The sequence below is a fragment of the Bombina bombina genome, chromosome 8 (genome assembly GCF_027579735.1).
Source record: "Bombina bombina isolate aBomBom1 chromosome 8, aBomBom1.pri, whole genome shotgun sequence".
NCBI classification, from domain to species: domain Eukaryota; kingdom Metazoa; phylum Chordata; class Amphibia; order Anura; family Bombinatoridae; genus Bombina; species Bombina bombina.
This window is the reverse complement of record NC_069506.1, coordinates 337,351,498-337,361,270: the sequence shown is the minus strand read 5'-3', so window position 1 is coordinate 337,361,270 and position 9,773 is coordinate 337,351,498.

Sequence of the window (9,773 nt, the reverse complement as noted above, 5' to 3'; positions counted from 1 at the left end):
TTACACCTAACACTACACTATCCTTAAATAAATTATTCCTATTTAAAACTAAATACTTACCTGTAAAATAAACCCTAAGATAGCTACAATGTAATTAATAATTACATTGTAGCTATTTTAGGATTTATATTTATTTTACAGGTAACTTTGTATTTATTTTAGCTAGTTAGAATAGTTATTAAATTGTTATTAACTATTTAATAACTACCTAGCTAAAAGAAATACAAAATTACCTGTAAAATAAATCCTAACCTAAGTTACAATTAAACCTAACACTACACTATCATTACATTAATTAAATAAATTAACTACAAATAACTACAATTAAATACAATTACATAAACTAACTAAAGTACAAAAAATAAAAAAAGCTAAGTTACAAAAAATAAAAAAAAGTTACAAACATTTAAAAAATATTACAACAATTTTAAGCTAATTACACCTAATCTAAGCCCCCTAATAAAATAACAAAGCCCCCCAAAATAAAAAAATTCCCTACCCTATTCTACATTAAAAAAGTTCAAAGCTCTTTTACCTTACCAGCCCTTAAAAGGGCCTTTTGTGGGGCATGTCCCAAAGAAAACTGCGCTTTTGCCTGTAAAAGAAAAATACAACCCCCCCAACATTAAAACCCACCACCCACAAACCCCTAATCTAAACCAAACCCCCCTTAAAATAACCTAACACTAATCCCCTGAAGATCATCCTACCTTGAGTCGTCTTCACTCAGCCGAGCCACCGATGGAACTGAAGAGGAGATCTGGAGCGGCAGAAGTGATCCTCCAAGGGGCGCTGAAGAAGTCTTCCATCCGATGAAGTGATCCTCCAGGCGGCGCTGAAGAATTCTTCCATCCGGGCGATGTCATCTTCCAAGCGGCGCTGAAGAAGTCTTCTATCCGGGCGATGTCATCTTCCAAGTGGGGTCTTCAGTCTTCTTTTTTCAGGATCCATCTTCATCCCGCCGACGCGGAACATCCTTCTTTCCCGACGGACTACCAACGGATGAAGGCTCCTTTAAGGGACGTCATCCAACATGGCATCCCTTCAATTCCGATTGGCTGATAGGATTCTATCAGCCAATCGGAATTAAGGTAGGAAAAATCTGATTGGCTGATTGAATCAGCCAATCAGATTGAAGTTCAATCCGATTGGCTGATCCAATCAGCCAATCAGACTGAGCTCGCATTCTATTGGCTGTTCCGATCAGCCAATAGAATGCGAGCTCAATCTGATTGGCTGATCGGATCAGCCAATCGGATTGAACTTGATTCTGATTGGCTGATTCCATCAGCCAATCAGACTATTCCTACCTTAATTCCGATTGGCTGATAGAATCCTATCAGCCAATCGGAATTCGAGGGACGCCATCTTGGATGACGTCATTTAAAGGAACCGTCATTCGTCGTTCAGTCGTCGGGCAGGATGGATGTTCCGCGTCGGAGGTCTTCAGGATGCTGCCGCTTCACTCCGGATGGATGACGATAGAAGATGCCGCCTGGATGAAGACTTCAATCGGATGGAAGACCTCTTCTGCCCCGCTTGGATGAAGACTTCAACCGGATCATGGACCTCTTCAGCCCCCCGCTTGGGCTTGGATCAGGACATCGGAGGAGCTCTTCAGGACGGATCGGTGAACCTGGTATGGTGAAGATAAGGTAGGAAGATCTTCAGGGGCTTAGTGTTAGGTTTATTTAAGGGGGGTTTGGGTTAGATTAGGGGTATGTGGGTGGTGGGTTGTAATGTTGGGGGGGGGTATTGTATGTTTTTTTTTACAGGCAAAAGAGCTGAACTTCTTGGGGCATGCCCTGCAAAGGGCCCTGTTCAGGGCTGGTAAGGTAAAAGAGCTTTGAACTTTGGTAATTTAGAATAGGGTAGGGCATTTTGTTATTTTGGGGGGCTTTGTTATTTTATTAGGGGGCTTAGAGTAGGTGTAATTAGTTTAAAATTGTTGTAATATTTTTCTTATGTTTGTAAATATTTTTTTATTTTTTGTAACTTAGTTCTTTTTTATTTTTTGTACTTTAGTTAGTTTATTTCATTGTAGTTATTTGTAGGAATTGTATTTCATTAATTTATTGATAGTGTAGTGTTAGGTTTAATTGTAGGTAATTGTAGGTATTTTATTTAATTAATTTAATGATAGTATAGTGTTAGGTTTAATTGTAACTTAGGTTAGGATTTATTTTACAGGTAATTTTGTAATTATTTTAACTAGGTAACTATTAAATAGTTCTTAACTATTTAATAGCTATTGTACCTGGTTAAAATAATTACAAAGTTGCCTGTAAAATAAATATTAATCCTAAAATAGCTACAATATAATTATAATTTATATTGTAGCTATATTAGGGTTTATTTTACAGGTAAGTATTTAGCTTTAAATAGGAATAATGTATTTAATAAGAGTTAATTAATTTCGTTAGATTAAAATTATATTTAATTTAGGGGGGTGTTAGGGTTAGACTTAGCTTTAGGGGTTAATACATTTATTAGAATAGCGGTGAGCTCCGGTCGGCAGATAAGGGGTTAATGTTTGAAGTTAGGTGTCGGCGATGTTAGGGAGGGCAGATTAGGGGTTAATACTATTTATTATAGGGTTAGTGAGGCGGATTAGGGGTTAATAACTTTATTATGATAGCGGTGCGGTCCGCTCGGCAGATTAGGGGTTAATAAGTGTAGGCAGGTGGAGGCGACTTTGTGGGGGGCAGATTAGGGGTTAATAAATATAATATAGGGGTCGGCGGTGTTAGGGGCAGCAGATTAGGGGTACATAAGGATAATGTAAGTAGCGGCGGTTTACGGAGCGGCAGATTAGGGGTTAAAAATAAAATGCAGGTGTCAGCGATAGCGGGGGCGGCAGATTAGGGGTTAATAAGTGTAAGGTTAGGGGTGTTTAGACTCGGGGTACATGTTAGGGTGTTAGGTGCAGACTTAGGAGGTGTTTCCGCATAGCAAACAATGGGGCTGCGTTAAGAGCTGAACGCGGCTTTTTTGCAGGTGTTAGGTTTTTTTTCAGTTCAAACAGCCCCATTGTTTTCTATGGGGGAATCGTGCACGAGCACGTTTTTGAGGCTGGCCGCGTCCGTAAGCAACTCTGGTATAGAGAGTTGAAGCTGCGTTAAAAATGCTCTACGCTCCTTTTTTGGAGCCTAACGCAGCAATTCTGTGGACTCTCAATACCAGAGTTATTTTTATGGTGCGGCCAGAAAAAAGCCGGCGTTAGCTACGCGGGTCCTTACCGACAAAACTCCAAATCTAGCCGATAGTTATTAACCACTAAACCACCAACCCCCACATCGCAATCTACTTAATATAGTTATTAACCATTAAACCACCAACCCCCACATCACAATCTACCTAATATAGTTATTAACCACTAAACCACCAACCCCCCACATCACAATCTACATAATAAAGTGATTAACCCCTAATCCGCCATTCACCCACAATGCAAATAAGATAATTCAAGTATTAACCCCTAAACCGCACCCCCCCACAACGCAAAGTATCAATCTATACACTAAGCCCCCTAACCTAACATCCCCTAACAACCCCAAATAAACTACCATTACCAAAAACAAGAAAAGGCTATCTCCATAAAAAATTATTAGCAAAATAAAAATATCATAACTTCCTATTAAAATGAAAAACCTAAATTACAGTAAAAATAAAAGAAAGAAACCTAATATTACATAAAAAAAAGAAAATCTAAAATTACCACAAAAAAATTAAGATTACAAAAAATAATAAACCAAATTATCCAAAATAAAAAAAAACCCCCTAATCTATTACCCCTATAAAAACAAAAAAGCCACCCCAAAATAAAAACACCCCTTAATCTAACACTAAACTACCAATAGCCCTTAAAAGGGCCTTTTGTAGGGCATTTCCGTAAAGCGATCAGCTCTTTTACTTTAAAAATTACAAATTAAACCCTTAAAGTCAAACCCCCCACCCACCCAACCCCTAAAATAAAAAAACTAACTCCAAAAACACCTAAGCTACCTATTGCCTCTAAAGGGGCATTTGTATGGGCATTGCCCTTAAAAGGGCAATCAGCTCTTTTGCTGCCCATTAAAATAAAAAAGCCATAATATAAAAAAACCAAAACAAAATAGAAACAACCTAACTCTATCCCCGAAATAGGTACTTACCATTCCTGAAGTCCAGCGGTGAAGGTCATCTTCCAGACTGCTCCATCTTCATCCAGCATGGGGACATCTTCTTTCTTCATCCGGAGTGAAGACGGCGCGGAGCAGGAACTGTGGCTGCGGAGACATCCAGCGTGGAGGATCCTCTTCATACGATCGTACTATTGGCAGATTTGAAATTGTCAGCCAATAGGAATACAAGATACCCAATTCTAAAACAGGTAACTTACAATCAATCTTTAGTGTGCGGCGACGATTGCATGAAGAGGATCCTCCATGCTGGATGTCTCCGCGGCCGCCATTCTTGCTATCCCATACATAACTAGCTCATGGACTCTTGCCAATTACATGAAAGAAATCATAATTTATGTTTATATATATATATATATATTTCCAAAGGTAAAAATTAACAGTTAATAGTGTAATTAGGTAGTTGGCGTTGTGGGTGGTTGGCGGTTTAGGGGTTAATACTTGAAATATGGTTTAGTGGTTAATAACTGTATTAGGTAGATTGCGATGTGGGGGGATGGCGGTTTAGAGGTTAATACACTTTATTATTAGTTGCAATGTGGGGGGATGGCGGATATAGGGGTTTTGACGTGTCGAGTTTATTTTTGGGAGGCGGGTTAGACTTTTACAGGTGATTTAACTTTTTTTTGTTTTTTTACTTAGGCCCGCCAGATCATATACTGCCGTAAGTCACTGGCAACTCCAGAAATGTCTATTTCCGCACATTTCTGAACATCGCCAGTTTATCGGACTTACAGCAGTTTATCATCTAATGGCGCCGTATATGTGATTCACTGATGTGCGACACGGGTTTCAACAGTTTAAACCCTTAAAGTCAAACCCCCCACCCACCCAACCCCTAAAATAAAAAAACTAACTCCAAAAACACCTAAGCTACCTATTGCCTCTAAAGGGGCATTTGTATGGGCATTGCCCTTAAAAGGGCAATCAGCTCTTTTGCTGCCCATTAAAATAAAAAAGCCATAATATAAAAAAACCAAAACAAAATAGAAACAACCTAACTCTATCCCCGAAATAGGTACTTACCATTCCTGAAGTCCAGCGGTGAAGGTCATCTTCCAGACTGCTCCATCTTCATCCAGCATGGGGACATCTTCTTTCTTCATCCGGAGTGAAGACGGCGCGGAGCAGGAACTGTGGCTGCGGAGACATCCAGCGTGGAGGATCCTCTTCATACGATCGTACTATTGGCAGATTTGAAATTGTCAGCCAATAGGAATACAAGATACCCAATTCTAAAACAGGTAACTTACAATCAATCTTTAGTGTGCGGCGACGATTGCATGAAGAGGATCCTCCATGCTGGATGTCTCCGCGGCCGCCATTCTTGCTATCCCATACATAACTAGCTCATGGACTCTTGCCAATTACATGAAAGAAATCATAATTTATGTTTATATATATATATATATATTTCCAAAGGTAAAAATTAACAGTTAATAGTGTAATTAGGTAGTTGGCGTTGTGGGTGGTTGGCGGTTTAGGGGTTAATACTTGAAATATGGTTTAGTGGTTAATAACTGTATTAGGTAGATTGCGATGTGGGGGGATGGCGGTTTAGAGGTTAATACACTTTATTATTAGTTGCAATGTGGGGGGATGGCGGATATAGGGGTTTTGACGTGTCGAGTTTATTTTTGGGAGGCGGGTTAGACTTTTACAGGTGATTTAACTTTTTTTTGTTTTTTTACTTAGGCCCGCCAGATCATATACTGCCGTAAGTCACTGGCAACTCCAGAAATGTCTATTTCCGCACATTTCTGAACATCGCCAGTTTATCGGACTTACAGCAGTTTATCATCTAATGGCGCCGTATATGTGATTCACTGATGTGCGACACGGGTTTCAACAGTTGTGCTGAAACCTACGCCGCATATATAATCTCGCCCATAACTTGCCAAAATAGGATCAAAAGCAACATGTGCACTGAAATCTACATGTTGCAGCATGTATTCACAGACATCGCGCCATTAAACAAAATGTAGCTCGCTCCCGCTACCAGACCAGAGCGAGCTACATTAAGTTTAATGGTGCGGCGATCAGGCCGGCTGTGAGTAGACAGTGTGCCTAGATGCGCTTAGAAAAAAAAAAGACCCGCTCAGTAGAGCAAGGAGCGACGGTCTGTAAAATTGTAAATTATAATAAAATATTGCAGAAACATTTTGAAGTATAGAATTAGCGCTAAGATAATGTAATATAATTCTGCACTATGTGCAGAACTATATAACATTATTTTTTAGGTTTACTGCCCCATTAAGAGAGATGGGAATAAACAAATGCATGCAAACCTCAATGACCAGAAGATACATTGTAAAGAAGATTGGGCCAAAATTCCTCCACAATGATGTGAGAGACTGATAAAGTCATACAGAAAACAATTACTTGAAGTTATTGCTGCTAATGGTGAAATGGGGTGAAGAGGTGGAACGCTGAAATGGGGTGAAAGGGGGCCTATTTTGTCCCAGTCCAGGCCTGCATAGAACCATAGAATTAAAAGAGGGTGTACTTTCTTTTTCACATGACTGTACATGGTTGCTTCAGTTAGTATCACAACAAAAGTAAAAGTGAGGAGGTTAAATATTGATTTACCCTGGATTATCTTGGCTAGCAGTCAAACCATCAAGCATGTAGTTGCCTTTCCCAGAGTACAGTATGCAGGGCTCAGTACAGGGGCAGATCATTACATCAAGGAAACTGCAGTCTAGTTGAGGATCATGGGAAATGTAGTTCTGAAACATCTGGGGTGCCAAGGTTCACAATCACTGCTTTATATTTTATCCAGTAAACCCAGATGAAATCTACAACTGGGAATTCTCCCTCCCCTTTATTTACACTTTAATTAAAGTTTAGTTTTTTTCTCACATAGCATTTTCATTTTGTATCAGAAATAATTATTATGGGCTGTTCAGGAAGGGCTATCTGTGTGAAAGTGAAATGGTTAGCATGTCTAAGGGCATTTATTTGGGAACCAATGCCCTGGCTCATGATTTACAATATACCACTACATTTGTTTTTGTGGTACAAATCAGCACAAACAAATGGTATTTGTTTTTAAAATGTAATAACACAAGGTGCAAAGTGGACAGGGTTTCATAAACTATATGCACAATATCTCCGAAAACCAAACCAGCACAAACGTTTGTTTTTGCAGCACAAATCAGCACAAACGCAGCACAAACAAATGGTATATTTGTTTTTAAAATTGTATAGCATGGGGTGCAAAGTGGGCAGAGTTTCAGCAAATATAATGCGCAATATCTCCGAAACCAAACCGGCACAAACGTTCGTTTTTACGGCACAAATCAGCACAAACGCAGCACAAGCAAATGGTATATTTGCTTTTAAAATTCCATAACATGGGGTGCAAAGTGGGCGGGGTTTCATAAAAAAATAATGCGCTATATCTCCGAAACCAAACCGGCACAAATGTTTGTTTTTGCAGCACAAATCAGCACAAACGCAGCACAAACAAATGGTATATTTGTTTTTAAAATTGCATAACATGCGGTGCAAAGTGAGCGGGGTTTCATAAAAAAATAATGCACAATATCTCCTAAACCAAACCGGCACAAACGTTCGTTTTTGCGGCACAAATGCAGCACAAATGAATTGTATATTTTAATTCAGTTTTTACAAACATGGGGTGCCAACTTCACATAGGTTCACCCAGGAGGACCCCAGAAGACAAAGCTCAGAATGTATATAAGATACACAGCACAATATTGATATTTTACAGAACTACAGCAAATATAGACAAAGCCAGTATTTCAATACTATAGGCAAGTCATAACATTTAGAAAAGGATGCCAGAAGTCTTAAAAAGAATGTTCTTTAAAGCTTAGGACGGGGAGGATAAGTTACTGTTGTTCTATGCTTTCCTTCATAATGGAACCTTTGCTGCATTAACATAACAACAAACAAAACAAACAAAAAGCTATCAGAGGTATCCAATGATTGTGTAGCAGCAGTGGCGGCTGGTGACTTTTGAAGATGGGGGAGCACTAGCCCCGCCCCTCAGATGGCCCCGCCCATTTTATATATACTGGGTACAAGAGTCCTGTCACTGGGACAGTATAAGGACATACATATATATATATTTATATATATATATATACACACGTATATATATATATATATATATATATATATATTTGTAATAGGCTAGGATAGCGCACTCTCACTCGCAAAAAATTCTCCAGATCAGGGTGCATAAACCATACAATACTTTATGTGTCCATAATCACTTACGGCTAGATTTGGAGTTTGGCGGTAGAAGGGCTGTTAACGCTCCGCGGGCTTTTTTCTGGCCGCAGCATAAAATTAACTCTGGTATCGAGAGTTCAAACAAATGCTGCGTTAGGCTCCAAAAAAGGAGCGTAGAGCATTTTTACCGCAAATGCAACTCTCGATACCAGAGTTGCTTACGGACGCGGCCAGCCTCAAAAACGTGCTCGTGCACGATTCTCCCATAGGAAACAATGGGGCTGTTTGAGCTGAAAAAAAACCTAACACCTGCAAAAAAGCAGCGTTCAGCTCCTAACGCAGCCCCATTGTTTCCTATGGGGAAACACTTCCTACGTCTGCACCTAACACCCTAACATGTACCCCGAGTCTAAACACCCCTACCCTTACACGTATTAACCCCTAATCTGCCGCCCCCGCTATCGCTGACCCCTGCATTATATTATTAACCCCTAATCTTCCGCTCCGTAAACCGCCGCAACTTACATTATCCCTATGTACCCCTAATCTGCTGCCCCTAACACCGCCGACCCCTATATTATATTTATTAATCCCTAACCTGCCCCCCACAATGTCGCCGCCAGCTACTTACAATAATTAACCCCTAATCTGCCGACCGCAAAGCGCCGCCACCTACATTATCCTTATGTACCCCTAATCTGCTGCCCCTAACACCGCCGACCCCTGTATTATATTTATTAACCCCTAATCTGCCCCCCTCAACGTCGCCGACACCTGCCTACACTTATTAACCCCTAATCTGCCGAGCGGACCTGAGTGCTACTATAATAAAGTAATTAACCCCTAATCTGCCTCACTAACCCTATCATAAATAGTATTAACCCCTAATCTGCCCTCCCTAACATCGCCGACACCTAACTTCAATTATTAACCCCTAATCTGCCGACCGGACCTCACCGCTATTCTAATAAATGTATTAACCCCTAAAGCTAAGTCTAACCCTAACACTAACACCCCCCTAAGTTAAATATAATTTAAATATAACAAATTTAATTAACTCTTATGTAGCTATTTTAGGATTTATATTTATTTTACAGGCAACTTTGTAATTATTTTAACCAGGTACAATAGCTATTAAATAGTTAAGAACTATTTAATAGTTACCTAGTTAAAATAATAACAAATTTACCTGTAAAATAAATCCTAACCTAAGTTATAATTAAACCTAACACTACCCTATCAATAAATTAATTAAATAAACTACCTACAATTACCTACAATTAACCTAACACTACACTATCAATAAATAAATTAAATACAATTGCTAGAAATAACTACAATTACATAAACTAACTAAAGTATAAAAAAATATTTACAAACATAAGAAAA